The sequence below is a fragment of the Pipistrellus hanaki genome (assembly GCF_964339955.1).
Source record: "Pipistrellus hanaki genome assembly, chromosome: 11".
NCBI classification, from domain to species: domain Eukaryota; kingdom Metazoa; phylum Chordata; class Mammalia; order Chiroptera; family Vespertilionidae; genus Pipistrellus; species Pipistrellus hanaki.
Genome location: NC_140513.1, coordinates 5,405,712 through 5,423,931, shown reverse-complemented (window position 1 = coordinate 5,423,931; position 18,220 = coordinate 5,405,712). Strand labels below are relative to the sequence as shown.

At 46.5% G+C, this 18,220-nt stretch overlaps 1 protein-coding gene across 9 annotated transcripts in view; it reads left to right on the top strand.

Moving 5' to 3' along the window:
* RALGPS1 (Ral GEF with PH domain and SH3 binding motif 1) overlaps positions 1-18,220 on the top strand; it is a 241,292-nt gene that overhangs the window by 21,736 nt on the left and 201,336 nt on the right. For 5 of the 9 annotated variants that reach the window (XM_084898366.1, XM_084898364.1, XM_084898363.1 and 2 more), the window contains exon 1: positions 5,640-5,916. The exons of 1 other annotated variant lie outside the window; for it this stretch is intronic. The gene's annotated coding sequence lies outside the window, so the exon portion shown is untranslated. Of the gene's footprint in view, positions 1-5,618; positions 5,917-18,220 lie in introns of those variants that run through there. 3 more of the 9 variants (XM_084898365.1, XM_084898360.1, XM_084898367.1) reach the window with 2 other exon arrangements.

Below are 18,220 nucleotides of genomic sequence, written 5' to 3'. Positions count from 1 at the left end.
TTGGCAGTGAGGGGGCCTGGGGACTCTGACATACTCAAGGGCATGATGGAGAAAGTGCATTGACTTGCCGGTCTGGAGGTTTGGTGTCCAGCCACCAGAAGCAGACACACTGAGTCAGAGCTGATGTGCAGGTAGCACATGTATTGCTGGCAAAGGCCCTTGGCAGTAGCTGGCTCTGCATTTGTCCTGAAGTCATGGTCTGCCTTCATTTTTGTTTCTTTCAATTACAACACATACAACTGTCCAAGCCCACTGGCTTTGGGGATGTTGAAGATATCTTTTATAATGTTAAAGGACCACCACCAATCCCTTATTGCTTGCTGGGCTTCCTCTCTGTTTCCTGGACCATTTCAATGACTTAAACATCTCACATGATGTTTTCCACAACAGGACTAACTTGCAAACCTTTTGTCAGCAAATAGGGCTCATTTTTCTCAGAACACAAGTGGCAAAAAGAGGCCACCTCCAAGGAAGCAAATGTGTGTGACATTACAACCTAGAGGAGTGCCCTGGAGCCCTCTGAGTCATTACTGTGCTAAGCTGGGCTAGAGGTATAATGCATTCACCCCTGAGTACCCTGCCAGGAACCTCCTGCCCCAAGCTGTGTTGTATGTAGCAGGACCAGAACTGCCTCTCTTTCCTCTCCAACTCAGATGAGGTCCCTGGCCTCATCTTTGAAAGGGCTTGTTTACTAGGACTTCTTTTGCTCCTACCTCTGCCCTAATGGAGCTTGGCTCTAATCAGTCTGGCTGGTCCTCTAGGGAGAGCGACATTCCTTTAGAGGCAGCCAGCTCAGTGTTGCTGGTGGTTGTGCTGTCTCCTCCAGCTATGTAGACAAGCCCACCCCAAGCTTTGCTGGGAAGACAGTGAGGTCCTGGCACTCAAAACATTTCTTCATCCCTTTTAGCCTCAGTCTTGGCACTCTGATCAGCCCTTGAACATTCTTTGTGTCCCCACACAAGATCTGTCCATGTCGTACTCACTGGGCCCCACTAGTGGCCGCGAGTGGCCCAAGCCCCTGAGTTAGAACGGATTGCAAATTTGTTCCACCTTCAGGTGCCATGTGAATGTGTGTGAGTGCTTGAAAATGTGCAAATTGGCCCTGGCTGGTTTGGCTCAGTGGATAGAGCATCAGCATGTGGACTGGGAGGTCTCAGACCCAGAGCACGTGCCCGGGCTGCAGGCTCCATCTCCAGTAGGTGGCATGCAGGAGACAGCCAATCAATGATTCTCATCACTGATGTTTCTATCCCTCTCTCTTCCTCTCTGAAATCAATAAAGAAATATATTTAATAAAATAAAACGTGCAAATCGGAGGAGAAGTCATTCTGAATTGTTCCCCCTTTCCCAGAGTGCTTAACATGGAGGGGAAGACCCTTTCACTCTTGTAAGAGTGGGAAGGGACCACCCAGGCTGTCTACTCCCTGACCCCCAATGCTGGGACTCTGCAGTCGTCTATGGAAGTTCTCTCCAGTTCCTACCTGCCGGGGAAGCTGGCTGCCTCCCAAGGACTGCATAGTTGACAGCTGTCCATGCTAGAAAGTCCCCCCTCCTGAGCACAAAAGCCACCTGCCTGGAGTTAGGCTCTTGGTTCTTGGTTCTTGTCCATAGGACCCCAGCACACTGCAAATAGGCAAAGACAGCGGTCTGGCTCCTCGCCCTCTCTTGGGGCTTTTCTAGACTTAATCTGACTCTGTGACTCGGCTGTTTTTCCCACCCGCTGACCAGGAGGACATCTGTCTGCTCACCTCCCTCCACTCCGGGGTTTTCAGAAACATGAGACATGTATCCGACAGAATTCTGTTGGAATTGAGGTGGTGGAATCCATAACTTGGAAGAACACTTCTTTGGCAAACAGATGACTTTTGTGAGACTGTTATTTTGAGTAGCCTGTCTCTGCCAGAAGTTCTAGTCATCGCACACCCGGCTCCCTGGAGCTGTTTTCAGGTTTTCTGTTATTTTTTTTTAACCCTTCAGCTCCTTCCCTTTCTCCACTTACATGGCCAAATATTAGTGAGTCTCGAAAGGGACCTTGAATGTGGGAGCTCTGGACTCTGAGAATGGACCCTGGCATCTGAATTTCCTGAGGCCTCACACAGATCTCTCCTTGAGCATCCTCTCCCTGGGTGGCCCATTCTCCTCTCCAGGGCACTCAGGCTTTCCTGGCCCCCCTGGCACTGGCGCTCTCAGCTGGGCAAAGAGGTTCTTGTCCTGTGTGTATCTTATTTGCAGAGGGGCCATTTGCTGGCTTCCTCTCACTTCCTCTGTTCTTTCAACACAACTGCCTCCCCACACTCTGGCCTCACTCACCCCTTCCTGCCTGCTGGACTCTGGCTGGGCTTCTGGTGACATGGGAATGCTGTTAGGTGTTCCGTAACGAAACTACTCATTGCCTTCTTCCCCTCCGATCCCCAGAATGGGCCTCCAGGAACCTCCTGCCTCAAGCTGTGTTGTATGGCCCCATGTCCAACTGCAGTCAGATATGGCTGCAGGCCCTGTGTGAGAGTGTTTCACCCTGAAGGTAGACCCAGCCCCTCTCCACAATTTTACTTGCGGAAATATTTTCCCCAGGAAGTATCAGGTGCTGATGAACCACGTTCCCAGCAGAGGTCAAACAAACTCTCATACTGTAAACAAGTGTCCTTTTAGCAACCTATTTAATGCCACTTTTTTCGAGTGTTTTTTGTTTGTTTGTTTGTTTTGTTGGTGATTTCTCTGTTTAAAATGACCCCCAAGCACAGTGCTGAAGTGCTGTCTGGTGTTCCCAAGCAAAGGAAAATTGTGAGATGCCTTACAGAGAAAATGCATATGTTAGATAAATTTGGTTAGAGAGCTGTTGGTCGTGAGTTCAATGTTAAGGAATCGACAATATATAATCAAGGTGTCTTTAAACAGAAGCACACATAAAAGAAGGCTATGTTTGAATTGATTCCCAACAATGTTGTGCAGAGCCTCACAGGAACCTAGTAACCCTGTATGTACCCTAGGAACAATGATTTCATTAGTGTTCACAATGATTTGATAGGGCATAACTACTGCAAGTAACAAGAGTGGATGTACTTTTCAGTGATGGACTTTAATAGTAACCTTTGTAGCAAGGAATGCTGGGAAATGGAGTTCTCCTAAGTGTCCAGCCTCTGTGATGATACACGGGAGACCATAGGAGGGGGAAGCAAATGCCACACAGAATTTAATATAGGGAAATAAATGGTCAGGGGGCTGAAGAGGGTTGAGAGAGCCACCAGACTGGGATGCAAACTTGACTCTAAGTGAAGAAGAGAGGAAAGGGAGTGTATGGAAATCATCAGAGGAATCCCATTATCACCCAGGGACCTGTCCACCTTAGAGTCCCTGCCATGTCTGGCATTGGGTGCAGCCCATTTGTAGTGTTGCCTCAGTGCAAATGTGTTACGGGTTTCAGAGGTCAGCAGCTGGGCCCTTGGTCAAGTGAGCTCCCAATAGTTGGAGGTCTGCAAGGTGCATTCTCATGGCCACTCGAGGGCTAACTCACTTTCTCAGGAGAACCTTACATGGTAGGCACTCTGATGATTACATCCTTTTAACTGAGAAAACAGGTTTAGAGAGGTTTGGACCCAGTGTAAGGCCACCTGGCTGGGAAGTGACAAAGCCAGCATTATTTCCGGGAACTGACCACATTGAAAATTTCACTCTCAACGCCTGCTCTTCCAGTCTCCCCCAGCTGCCCATGCTGATGATTCACCTTGGGGCCACCTCACTATTGCCACTGTTACTGTGTCCCAGTGACGGTGTTCTTTTGTATACCCTCTCCTTTGCCTCCTGACGCCGGGATCTGGAGGAGCACTACATTCTAGAATCCTTGTTGCACCTGGGGGCTTGTTGGCCTCTGCCCAGAAGCTGTCTCTTGGGCACCAGGATAGGGTGGGTTGTGCCTCCGTATTAGTCATCTGTGGCGATGTAACATTTTTATCACAGGCTTAGCAGCTTAAAACAACATGCATTTACAACCTCCGTTTCTGTGTGTCAAGAGTCTGGCACCGTGTAACTGGGCCCTCTGCCTCAGGATCTCACAAGCATCTCCAGGTGCTGGCCAGGGATGCAGACTCATCTGAGGCTAGATGGCAAGGATCCGTGTCTGAGCTCAGATGATTGCCGGCATCATTCAGTTCCTGCAGGCGGCTGCACGGAGGGCCCGGCCTCTTGCTGGCTGTTGGCCAGAGACTCCTTACTGAGTGATCTTCTCCAGAGAGCAGCTCACTCACTACATGGCAACTTACATCTTCAAAGCCAGCAAAGGAGAGTCTAATGGCAAGATGGATTATAATCTTATATAACATAATCACATACATCCTAAATCCTTCCACACTCAGTGAAGGGGGTCACACAAGGCCGTGGACATTGCAAGGCAGGGGCTATGGGGGCCTTGGTAATCAGCACCGCTAATGAAAATAGCTCCTTGAACTGCCCCAAAGTGTGGCTGTTCGCCAGGAAGTACAAATCTGAGCGGAGGCAGCTGGCCTGGAGGATCCCCCTTGGCGACTTCTCCAATTCTTCTCTCCACCTGTGATCCAAAAGGTCCTTCCCCTCATTGAGAGGGACTCAGGAGATGCTGAGAGCTGCCCACTCCTCCAGCACCACACGCTTCAACAGTGGGCGAAACTGAATTATCTTTTCTGATGATTATTCATTTGTTAATGTGAAATGGTAGAAAATTTCCTCAGAGATCTCTGAAGACTTAGAAATGGCTTCATTTCTACTGATTTTATTCCTTGTTTGTTTCTTTTTTTTTCTTTCCATCAGCTTTCGGAAGCATAGTAACTAAAATCTTTCCATTCTCTGATGTTATTGTAAAATAAATTTAAAAGTTGTTTAAAGGGTTTTCTACTTGTCGATGGGTCCAAGGATCATTCAGGGGAAGGCCGGACCTAGAGGCAGAACAGAGGTGTGTGTGTGTGTGTGTGTGTGTGTGTGTGTGTGTTTCCGGATTTCCAAAACTTCACTGACCTGTTTGCAACTTATTATCTCTGCGACTTTAAACAAATGACTACACCTCTCTGTTCACCTCATGGCACCTGGCACTGAGTAAGGGATTTGGGAGCAGGGAGACAAGAGGCAGGCTCATTCCCCCCTTCTGCACCCGTGTGATCTGGGGCAAGTCCCTTTGCCTCATGGGGCCTTATTTTGCCCAGCTGTAAAATAAGTGGGTTGGACTGGAGGCTCTTGGAGGTTTCTTATGGCTCTGACGTTCCGGGTTCTGTGCCTGTCTCCGAGTTGTAAAGAATGGGCATCGAGGTGTCTCTCACAAAACCATTTTTTTTTTGTTGCAAACGGTAAATCCCAGGTAGGGATTTTAGGGGGATTTGCTTGAGGCTTGGAATGATGTCTGGAGAGCGACGTGCGAGGTGCTATTTCTACGAAGGGGAAGGGTGTGGCGGGGCTGAGCGGGCGTGCGGGCAGCGGAGGGGCTGACGAGTGTCCACCGACCCGAGCAGAGGCCGAGTCCGGAGAGGACCACGGCCGCAGCGGCTGCGCACTGGCGAGCCCAAGCCGGCCGATTTGCGTGTCTCCGCCTCTGCGGCCAGCTGATTGGGGGAGCTGGTCGAGAGCTGTCCACCGATTGGCTGGGCGGCCCGCCGCTCAGGTCTAGGAGCGGACGGTTTCTACTGCGGCTGGGCACCCTCTCCGCTCCCGCGTCGGCCTGCGCTCCAGCTGCGCCCGGCCCGGCCCCGGCCCGGCCCGTCCCCGGCCTCCGAGCGAAGGCGCCGCTGCCGCCTGGGCCGCTCCCAGGGCCATGAGGAGGCGGCGGCAGCCACTGCGGCCCGCGTCAAGGTGACCGGCCGTGACTGCGGCGGCGGCGGCAGCGGCGGCGAGAGCGGGCGGTGAGGAGAGCGCCCGCGGCGGGGCGGGGCCCTGAGGGCCGGGCTGGAGGAGCTGCAGGTGCGGGAGGCGGGGCCGGGAGGGGCCGCTGGGCCGGGAGGGGCCTCGGCGCGGGAGGCGGGCCCGGGGAAGGGGGTTCTGTCGGGCGGGCTTAGGGGCGCCAGGCCGGGGTCGGGGGCCTTCGGCGCGCCGGTCCTGTCAGGGCTCCGTCTGAAGGGCGGCGGGCGCAGGGATGGCGATGGGGAAAGGCCCGCCTTTGGGCGCGGAGGCAGTTCGGGGGGCTGAGGGGCTGCAGGGCGGGCGGGGGGCGGAGGGGCCGGGGGGGGGGGGGTCACGGGGTGCCGGTGGGAGGTGGCTGCGGGGAGGCCGGAGCGGCCGGAGAGCCGGTGCCCGAGGGAACCACAGGTGCAGGGGGCGGGGCGGGGAGACCTGCGGGCGGGGCGGGGCCCCGGTGCTCCCGTCCGGAAGCCGGGGAGCGGGGAGCGGGGAGCGGCGAGCGGAGGTGAGTGGTCCCGGAGAAGGGAGCGCTGCCTTCGCTGCCGCCGTCCAGCAGGGTTTGGGTGGAAGTAGGAGTTTTGGGCTTTCCGAGGGTCCTGGAGGCTTCGAGGGTTGCCTCTGGGCCAGAATGGCCTGCCAGGCCTCCCTGTGCTTTTCCTGAGACGAACTTGGGTCTCAGCTGTCCTGGTTGCTAGGCTGGCGCTTCCCCCCTCCCCCCTGTGCCACGCCATCCCGTAAGTAGGACTTAACCATTTTTCACACCTCGGGGACTTCTCCTGTTGCTGTTGCAGGGGCCATGCCTAGGTTGGGGGGTGCTTGGCTTTCATTCGATGAGCAGCTGTTGAGAAACGTGTGTGCTTGAAGATGAGTTAGTGTGAAGCTTGAAGAGTCCTCCTGGCTTGCTGGCGGCTCCTGACCCCAGAAGCTGCTGGAAATCTTAACAGCGGTGGTCTCCATAAACCCGGTATGGCCGCCTGGTTAGGGGCCAGAACAGGAATGAGGGTTCAGAGGCTTCTTCCCCTGTATCATCTGGGAGAGTCTTTTTCTCTTTCGCAAAACGAGCATCATGCACCTGCCCTGTGTGCCTCCGAGGGGCCTTGTGAAGGTAGGATGGAGCTGTGCTTACAGAGTGAGCACCTCCTTGTAAAGTCATGAGCCTCCCTTGACTGTGTTGATGGGCAGGTTGGATTCGGGAACTGGGGGTCTGAAGAGGAGGAGATTTCTAGACCATGTTCTTGTTTGAGTTTGGGATCAGGTGTGTGGTAGGAAATCCCCAAAAGATGAGTGCTCATCACTGTCAGGCTCCGAAGGGAGCCATGGCAAGGTTCAATGGGAGGAGGAAAATTTCATTGTTTGCTGACCTTTAGTCCCCAGCTCCAGTGAGGACTCTGAACTGGAGCATGAAGCTTAGGCTCGAGCCTTATGGAATCTCCCTGCTGATTCAAGTACAAACTCTAATTGTACCCCACTAAAAGGCGAATTAGATTCTTACAGGAGCAGAGAGAAGAAAGCAAGATGGCGGGGCTCCCTCCTAGGCAGAAGGGTATCCCGAGTGTGACCTTTCATTGTACAGTGCCTTTACCCCTGGCAGTTAGACCAATCCGCACTGCCATTCCTCCCACCTGTGTTGCATGGCCAGCAGAGAAGGCAGGAGGAGGCTTCCCCTGTATTGGTCTGCATTTGTCTTCACTCTAGAATAGGGGTGTCGAACTCAATCAGAGAAGGGGCCAAAATCTAAAATCCAGCCTAAATCGCGGGCCGAATGGTTTACTGAACAGTCATAAACTGACAATGTCATAAACTGACAGCGGAGTGCAGTGATGACAGCGCGGTGCGGGCCACATTGCAAGGCCTGGCGGGCTGGATTTGGCCCGTGGGCCTTGTGTTTGACACATGTGCTCTAGAACATAGGGGACTTTTGGGGACCAACCACCCTGATGCTGGCTTCTCTCATCACCACCAGTTTTGTGCTGGTGACCTAGGGGCATGGTGGGGAGGGCACCTCATGGTTGGGTCCTTACACTGGCCTGTGCTCATGTGGCAGGTACCTATCGGTCTGGCAGCAGCATGTGTGAGTGGTTCTGTTCTCTCCCGGCAGAAACTGTAAATGGCTGTCAGAGATTGGTGCCCTCCGATAACCATCCTGCTCTGTGGATTAAAAGGAAAATCCAAAGTTGGTGGCACATAAGGGCTAGAACCTGTGTTGGATAAGGAGGGGATAGGCTTTTTGATGGTTATTATTGCAGTGATAATATCCAGGGTTGAGAGACAAATTTCATCAATGGGAAATATTGCCTTCGAGGTTCTCTGCGACATAGCCCAGTCTCCCTTTTAAAATTGATCTTCTTTTGCAGTATGGAGGGTACGACCTCTGGTTTGGAAGTCAGACAGGCCTGCATCTGAAGCCTCATGTACCAGTTTCTTAGCTTCTCAGGGCTTTGGTTTCCTTATTTGTAAAATGAGGATAATTATGCCTACTTTGAGAGCTCATTATGAAGAACAAATGAGATAAGATATGTGAAAGCACCTGACTAATAGGCACTCAGTATATGCTAGGGTCCATTTCTGCCCCTCCCTGCCTGCCCATCTTTCAACACAACAGGACAGTATGTGGCATAGAAAGAAAGCACTCACTGGTAGTGATTCTGAGGCTTTCAGTTCTTATGTAACTCTGGTCCAATCCTGTCCCCTCTCCAGGCCTCCATTTTCTTAGTTGAATGAGAATGTTGGGCTGTGTGAGCATCAAGGGTCCTAGTGCCCAGCCTGTGTTGCTCAGTGGTTGAGCTTTGACTTATGAACCAGGTCATAGTTCAATTCCTGTCAGGGGACATGCCCAGGTTTTGGGCTTAATCCCCAGTAGGGGGCATGCAGGAGGCAGCCGATTAATGATTCTCTGTCATCATTGATGTTTCTGTCTCTCCTCCCTTCCTCTCTGAAATCAATAAAAATATATTTTTTAAAAAGGTAGTCCTAGCTCTGGCATTCTGATTAGTATGCTCTCATGTTTTCTTGAAAGACAGGAGGGAGGAAACTAATTACCTGTTTTTTAGTTCTTTAAAAAATATCTATCTAGCACTGCCTGGCACAGAAAAAATACTGCAATATTTGTGAAATTAGTGAACCTCAACATGAAAGACAAAAATTGTTCAACAGTCTTATTTCACCCCAAATTAAGTTTATCCAATTTATGTTCATAAACATGCATAATTTTTTATGGTTATAATAATATGTATGTGAGTATTTGGGAAAGGCCTGACAATAAGTGGCTTCTTTAAATGATGTTTTTATCTTATTTTTTAAGAAATTAAAAACAATCACACATGGATATTTTTAAAGGCAAGTAGTTCAAAGAAGGAACAAATGTAGAATTTCTTGCCTTGAGGTTCTAGTTCCTAGTTCTCCCTAGAGGCAAGCACTGTTACTATTTTTTAAATTTATTATATACTTTTTCCCTTATAACATTCTGTACACACTCTTGCTGTTTCATCTATTAACTTGATCTATTTTGGAAATTATTCCAATATTGGAAAAAATGTTTCAATTGGTAGGTAGACTTCCTCCTAAATAAATGTTTTTGACTGATATTGAAAGCCCAATTTTGATCTCCATTCCACCTCCCGCCTCAATGGTGTTTACTAAGTATTGGTTAGCAGTCATTGTTTAGAAGAATAACAAGAGACAGCCCTTGTTCTTCTCTAGGAAACAAATGGCTTTGGGCCCAGTGAACAATAGACCAAAGGGTAACCCACCTTTTTATATTCAAGGCAGAGGACAGAGAAAGTAAAGACTTTGTTCACTAGTAATTGAAAACTGACTTCATTCACATATGATTCATAGTTCAGCTCTGTCACTTACTGTATTACTTAATTTCTCTGTGTTTTAGTCTCCTTATCTGTAAAATGGATAATGATAATAGGATCTGACTTTTTTTTTTTTTTTTTGTGTGTGTGTGTGTAGAGGAAATGAGACCGTACAGATAAGTACTTTCAGCAATAAGCAGGTGGTAGTAGGTGCTCAAAGAAGGATAGCTGGTATGTTATTAATAATCTAAAGTTGACTCTTATTCTTCATCAGTAGATATTTACTTAGCAGTTGAGGATGAGCCATGGAGAATGAATGCCCAAAGTCCTACCCTTGAGATGCTCATATACTATTCAGGGAGACAGGCACACAGTCACTGATTATAAAACAGCATGGTGGGAGTGATGGTGGGGAGGTGGCCACTGTGGGGGCCATGGAGGCAGGAAACCATGACTTCTCCCTGGGTGACTTGAGAATGGCTTCCCAACTCAAATTTCCCTTCTTTGTGAAACCTACTAAGTTGTAGGCACAAGTGACTATTCCCAGTTATGCTCCTCTGACTTTCATTGTCTACACTGTGATGGGAGCATTGTTGCATGTGTATTACTGCACAGAGAGTCTCCTGCTTTCATTGTTGCTGAGTCTTCAGGATAAGCTTTTGTGGACATTGTGATGGAGCTCTGCTTAGACAAGTCATGCCACCAATTATTGGCAGACTCTTACCGATAAGTCATCAGGACTCTGGTGAAACCCAGACTCTGGACTCTGTTACTTCATTCCTCAAGTATTTGAGTGCTGATTCCAAGACAGAAATGTACTGTGCCATATATCAGCTGTAGACTTTGGATATGGGAGAGGACAGTCACTTTGAGGGTGGGCCCTCTCTCAGGCCAGTTCAGGAACTGAAGGCTGGTGTCCCCAGTTCTTTCTTTTCTTCTGTGATTCCATGTAAATAATGGGTCTTCAATAGGAAGTAATATTATACTTTCCCTCTTTGGGATTTAAATATTTTTATTATAAGGTTTTATTTTAAGTTTAAGACAGTTACTTGACTAATCAGAAGAAAATTAAATGCTTGGCTTCAACAGTCAAAGGTTTCTTTACGATCATCTTATTGGAGAGGAAAGAAAGAATAATGAACGTAATTAAATTCATGTTTATGGATACAATAATTCTCACTCTTGTATAAGCTTGATAACTAGGTCAAGGGAATCTGTACTTTTGGTACATTTCTAAATAATTAAATATTTATGGAAAACAAGTTAATAAATTTAGGAGAATTTGTTGTGTCTCTTTGTGGCAATAAAGTCTATTATATGGAATTAGTGGATTTCTCTATTTTGAAATATTTCTTATTTTGTGTCCTTTCTGTGGCTGTTTCTTTTCCCCCTCTAGGCATCATTTATCAAACACTGTTCACTGGCATTTGAAGATTGTTTCCCCATTAAGCTGTCCCAACAAGCACCCTGCTGTAGGATGTAATAACACTGTGTGACCAACAGCCACTTCCTTGTGACCCCCCTACTGCTTTGCAGAGCAAGAGTCTGCACTTCCTCCTGCCCTGATGATCTGAGTATGTCATTCCCTCTGCTCAAAACCCTTCATTGGTTTCTAAATTCTTATAGTAAAAAGACCAAATTCTTAGCAAGGCTTGCACTGTGTAACAGTATGCTCTTCAGTGTATTGTTGGTGATGTCTGTCTCCTCTGGTGTGGCATAATACGGTCCCATCAGATCGTGCACTGTGGCTGCTTTGATCACCATTGGATCCTCAACGCCTGGCATATAGGAGGTGTTCCATCCATAGATGTTTGTTGAATGAGTGCCCAGGCACTGATTTAAATCTATAAAATGAGAAGGTTGTTGGTTGGATCTGAGGTCCCTTTATTATAAAATATCCCAACACTTTACAAAGTCTCTTGACAGCTGATTTTTCAGCATCATATTTATTCTGCATGGTAGTGGGGGTAGGCTTTGAAGTGCAGAGGATAAAAGGGAAGCTCAGAGAGTATAGACTGTTCAGGGTGTAGCTATGGGAGAAGTTTGGGGCTTCTCACATGTCTTTTCTCAAACCTTAGGCCGCCTCAAGGGGTGATTTCTGACATACAGTGGAGGAGTCACAAATGTGGTAAGGAAACAGGTTAATTGAAAAGATGTATTTGTAGTATTTTCCCTTGGTTTTCATTATTTTAATTTCCTGATTATGAAATTTGAGGAGTTGAGTTCAATTTGGAGTGATGGGTTTTAAGGTCTGGTTTCATTCTAGGGACCAGGAAACCCTGGTCTTTCTTGTAAAGGCTCCAGTATAATAATCATTGATGCTGATAGCTAAGATTAGAATTCATTCCTGTTGTGAAGTTTTTTAATAAAATCAGAAGTTACTTGCTGATTGACATGTAGCTTTCTTTTGATATTTTCAAAAGATGCTGGTTGCTTCCATTAGCTTTTTCTCTACTTTATCTCTGGGTAGAACTGCTACTGGGCTGTTTTGCAGTGAGCACTGCTGTGGCCTTTGTGCTCATCAAATACAGTGCTAGTCCTTCCCGAAGGTTAGAGATCATTGAGTCCACTCTCCCACTTTCTGGATGAGCATGGGAACTTTGCCAGGGTTTCATACTCAGGTGTCCCGATTCCCTACCCAGCAACACTCATGGACTTCAGCGTATCCATTTGCATATTGCAATTTCTCAATAGCTGCAGCAGCTCATGGAACATTGTGTATAGACCATGGCCACAAAGAAGCATTTCTCTCCAATGAAACCTCTGCAGCAAGGTTTTCTGTTGAATCTGCAGTGTGACTGCATGGGAAGAGGACCTAAGACCTGACTTAGTGCATATCTCTGGCTGAGTAAAGGCAGGGCATCTGATGGACTTTTAGCAACACACACTGGTCACAGGGGCTTCATCGTGATATTCGAGGGCTCCTTAAAGGCTGAGAGATTCTTAGAACTTAGTGTCACCATTATGACCAGTATACTTGTGGAACAGAGAGAGCAGCCTGGTATTACAGAAAGATCACTGAATATGAAGCCAGAATGCTAGGTGTGTCAGTTTGCTGTGACACCTGCTTCCCAAGTAAACAGCAATATCTCCTGTGTGGACACATCCTTTCTTCAGTTGGGAAGCCCCAGTTTTAAGATCTGAAATGGTTTTGTGAGGATTGAGTCAGAGTAAAGAGAGTTGGGTAGTATTAAAGTATTGTACCAACAATCAAAGGTAGCCTTATTCCTCTTTGTTCCTCCCTGTCTTCTAGATGTACCTGCCTGCCGGCCCATCTGTCCATCCATCCATCCATCCATCCATCCATCCATCCACCCACCCATTTATCCAGTCGTTCAGGGCCTGTGGAGCGCCAGCACTATGCTTACTGTGGGGCTACAGTAGAGGAGAAAGACAGGTCTGGTCCTTGCTATCTTTTAGCTTACAGTCTAGTAGCAGAGTTCAATACATATAAAAATAATAACAAGTATATGAAAAATGAATTATGATAATAGCTCCAAAAGAGGAGTACAAGGGCTTAGAGGTCACAAACAGATGGTTTTATCTGGCTAGGAGGGTCAGAGATAGCCTCTCAGAGGAAAGGTGAATTGGAGTTAGCCTGGTGAAGCACTGTATCTGTCATGGTCCCAGGTGAGCGAGGACCTGGTGAATTCAAGAAGCAACAGCAAGCCAGTGTGGCTGGGACACTGATACGTGGGAGACACTATAGTGATCCTGCCCCGGCATTCACAGCATTGATTTCCTGACCTGCACTGGGAATTCTGACAAATTCTACAGTTGCTCAGTCTTCTTCTTCAGAGCTCCCATCTGTCACCAAACCATTCTTACTGAAACATTCCTTCGTGATTTCCAGTATAGCAGCTGGGCTTATTTTTATTGCTTTAAAGATCTGTTGCTACCTATGCTTCTTCAGGGGATGGAAGAATACCTTGGTCTCATTAGTGGTTTTTATTCATGAAGTAAACGTTTACTGAACATGTAACTGGCTTGACTCTTTGTCCTTAGGAGTCCACAGACCTGACAGATATAGGAATGAATAAATGATGCTGTGCCAGGGGTGGAAGTGGTGGAAATGGAAGCCTATGGGACCAAATGTTAAAGGTAGATTTTCAGTTTCCCAGGTGAAGGGTGACATACTGCAGGAGAGAGTGTGCGCTGCCTCAGGTGTGCTGGGTGTGCTGCTGGGATGAGGCTTGTGGTGAAGCGGGGAGGACGAGCTAAGGGAGATGAGGTTGGAGAAGTGGTTTGAGGTCAGTTCTCAGAGGGACTTGCAGGCGGTGCTCCGAAGTTCAGATGTTATCCTGTGGTGCATGGAGAATCATTTTGAGTTATAGAAGGAGAGAAGCGCCATCAGTTATGTCCTGGTGGAGGATGGGTGATGTGGGAGGAGACTGGAATGTGGGAGGTGAGTAAGGGGGCTATTGCAACCAAACCTGGGAGCTCTGTGACTTGGGAGCACATTGTCGGTCCCTTCTGTATTTGAGTTTGGGGAGCCGGAAAGAGACTGCTATAGAATTTCCAGAACTTTGAGGTCCAGAGTTCAGAGTATCTATCCAGACTGCCCGTGGAGGAAAGATCCTAAACTGGCAAAAGTGGAAATCCCCCTGTTAGGTCTAAATGCCTGACTGAGATCAGCTTACAGAATCCAGTGAAGAGGTTTTAATCCAAGAAAGCCAATGGGAAACTGATCTATGACCCAACATGTGTTTTGTATTATCCTGAACTCAAAGACCTAGGAGTGTAGGATGGAGGCAGAGACCGGGCTGTCACTGACCCTGGTGCTGAAAGCCACAGATGGGGAGTACTAAGAAAGGATCAGGGATAACTCGGAAGTACCTGTCCCTAATACCAGAGCCAACCACCTTGGTATAAAGCCATTGTTTCCTAGAGGAGGAAAAAAAGAGGGGTTAATGTTTGAGGAGTTGAGAAGCCCCAATGCTTAGGCAAAGAGAAGGGAGCAGATGGATGGATGGGAGTGCATGTTCCAGTACAGAGTGTAACATGCTGTTCAGCTCCTGTGGGATAGCATATAAAGAAGTGGTTCACAGTAGGGTGCAGAGCTAGCTGGTTTCAAATTCTGTCTTTGCCTAAGGACTCACTACCCAAATGGCCTGGGTTAGGGTGGCCAGGACCCTACATTCTTGGCATACCCAATAAGACATGTTGGAGACTACAGAGCCAGAGACTATGGAGGACATCTCCGAGCAGGTGGTTGGCAGAATTCAATGGGATGATGCATATGGAGTGTGTGCCAGTAGGAAGCTCTCGATGAGTGTTATCCCTTAAAATGTTTGTGAGCTGTGGAAAGACTGGCCCAGTGATGACATGGTCAGTTATCATAGTCTCTGACTGGTATTCAGTGTTTAGACAAGACTGAATGTCGTGGTGTTGACAGGACACTGCAGAAACTGTAAGGGAGGAAAGCTAACTCTCCGTTGCTTGTGTATAGCTTTTGTCTTCTTGCACACATTTCATTTCCAGTATATCCTTAGGGCATGTATTCTGCTAGCTCTTGGTAAATTGTTTAGAACTCTCTTTCTTCTTATATATAATCAAATGAAGTTATTTCTTGAGCTTAATGTTTGTGGTTTACATAATTTGAAATAAAGTACAGTAAGCCTTAACAAATAGAGTATTGTTTATACATATATTTAGCAAAATTCTTGATAACTAATTTCAGACTAATGAAACTTTAAATCTGTATGATTTATAAGAGTATAAAAAATGTAGAATTAAAGGATGTTTAAAGATTAGCTCAACTTTCCTGTTTTATATACAAGGAAACTGAGGCAAGAGAAATGAAGATGTTGACTAAAGAATGGTCACAGTTGATGAGTGACAGATGTGGTTCTGGACCTTAGCTCCTGGATTGTCCAGGAGACCTTGAATGCATCAGCACATATAGAGGAAACGGAAGGGAATCTGACTACACTGTTTTTGGGTAAATATCTGTGTTCACTCAAGAATGAACAAATAGAAACACTAATATTCACAAGGACCAACCGAGGAGATCAGCAGCATGAAGGGAAATAAACAAGGCATGCAAGAACTAGAGGAAGAGCAGGCTTTGGGGAAAGTTTCCAAGCCTTTATTCACAAGACTGAAATACATTTCAAACATCATCATGTTTGTTCTCTCGGAGAAGTTATAGATTCTCTGAAAGATGAGATGATGAGTCAGCAGACAGATGAAAAAGGAGCTAGAGACTTAAAGGACATAAGGAAATAAACCACACAATGCCAGCATCTGAAATTAGCCGGCACTGCAGAGAGTTAAGGAGTAAAGAGGAGGACCCACTGCCCATCTCAGAAGGGTCAAGAAAGCAACAGGAAAGCCCAGACATGATGATGGACCAGATCGGAGATCAGAACAAATGGAATAGAAGTTATCCTCAATTTTTCTGAACTGAAGGAGACCTGAAGGGTTCATCATGAATCAGGCAAAACTAGAAAACTAGGTAACACTTAAAATAATATCCAGGTAAAGAAATTTTTAAATTTTGAGACTAAAGAGAAGATATATAAGCATCTAGGCAAAAGGAAACTTAAAGTCAAAGGGGAAAAAAAGACTACACTGGACTTAGACTTGCCTACAGTAGGTTCCAGAAGGCTATGGAGCGGTACCCATCGAGTTTTCAGGGAAGAGGGTTGTGACCCGATAATTTTATACTCAGCCAAGTTTCTGTTCACATTTGACAGTAAAGAAACTCATTTCAGTCTTGCAAAGACATACCTTGTGTGTAGCGTTAGCTACAGCCATGCACCATTCCTGAGAAAAAAATCACTACGAGGTGTGTCTGGCCACTGAAAGATAAATCAAAGAAAAAGACCATGAATGGGCAAGTCAGCGTAGGAAAGGATTTGGCAGTGAGAGTGGAACCATTCAAGTATAAAATTATTTCTAAGTAATGTTGTGATTGTACTTATAAAATAGAATACAAATGAAACAATTACTGAAAGAAGATAAAACATTAAACCATTATTAATAGAAGCAGGAATAGCATTCCTGCTCAAACCAGAGATCATGTGTATGAACACACTGCACTCCAAAGAGCGATCCAGATGTGAGGGATGAAAGATTTGAGTAGTATGCAGAATACCTGGGGCCACTTGTATGGTTATTCTTCTGGGCATTATCTTTTCCAATGCCCTCGGAAAGACAGGGAATTAGCATGGCACCTTCTTTCTGCAGGGTGGCACACTGTTGGTGGGAATGTAAAATGGTGCACATTCTTTAGAAAACAATTTGGCGGTTCCTCAAAAAATTAAACATCAAGTTACCACGTGACCTGACAATCCTACTCATAGGTATTTACCCAAGAGAACTGAAACATATGTCTATACAAAAGCTTATACATTCCTTTCATAGCAGTATTATTTATAATAGCAAATGGAAACAGCTCAAATATCGTTAAATGACAAATGGATAAGCAAAAGGTGGTATATCCATATAATGAAGTATTATTCAGCCATAAAAAACAAAGTACTGATTCATGCTATACCATGGATGAGCTTTGAGAACATTTTAAGTAAAAGACACCAGACACAAAGGCCACATATGTTATGATTTTGTTTATATGAATGTCTAGAAGAAGCAAATCCATAAAGACAGAAAGCAGATGAGTGGCTGCTGAGAGAAGGGAGGAATGGAGTGCCAATGGATACAGGGTTTCTCCTGGGGGTGATGAGAAGGTTCTGGAATTAGAGAGTGTTAATAGTTGCACAACTTGGTGAATATACTAGCAACTGCTGAATTCTGCAGAAAAGGTACATCTTTTGGTATGTAAATTAGGTCTCAATTTTTAAAAATAGTTCTTTCCTCATTATTAAATGTTAATTGTAGCAAACTAAAAAAACAAAGGTAGACAAAAAAAGCAACCATCCTCTTATTGGTAGTATTTGGGGTACATATATCCAGACATTTTTATGTGAGTCTCCACAAGCATGTTCTGCTTTAGCCTCTTGTAAGGTGTTCATGTAGGAAGGAATGTTTTGCTTCCTACATAAGTGGAAACAATGGAAACAGTGCCCTTTTTGGAGTCAAAAGACCTGGGTTCCTGCTCTGACCATCTCGGGTTTGTGAGCTGGAGAGAGGCACTTCATTTCCTTCCTCATCTTCAAAAGGGATTGTAATAATTTGCGATATCTTACCCACCAGAATGACTAAAATGAGAAAAAGGAAAAGACCATACCAAGTGTTGGCAAGGTTGTGGAGCAGCCAGGCTGCCAGACCCTGCTGGTGGGCGTGTTAGTTAGTTTAGCCGGAGTTGGAAAACTGGCCTCATCTACCAAAGCTGAACATACACTTGCCTTGTGATCCTGTAGATCCACTCCTAGGTATCAACACAGCAGGAAGGCATATGAGTGTGTGCCAAAGTTGTGCTCAAGTATGTTTATAGCGGCACGTCTGTAATAGGCAGACGGGAGAGAGTTGTGTGTTCGTCAGTGGTAGGATGGACGAAAATGCATGTGGTAAACTCCCACAAGGCAAAACTGTCATCAGGAAGCACTAATGAATACTCGTTCAGTGGAAAAGGATGGATTTTAGACATAATGTTCACTCAGACA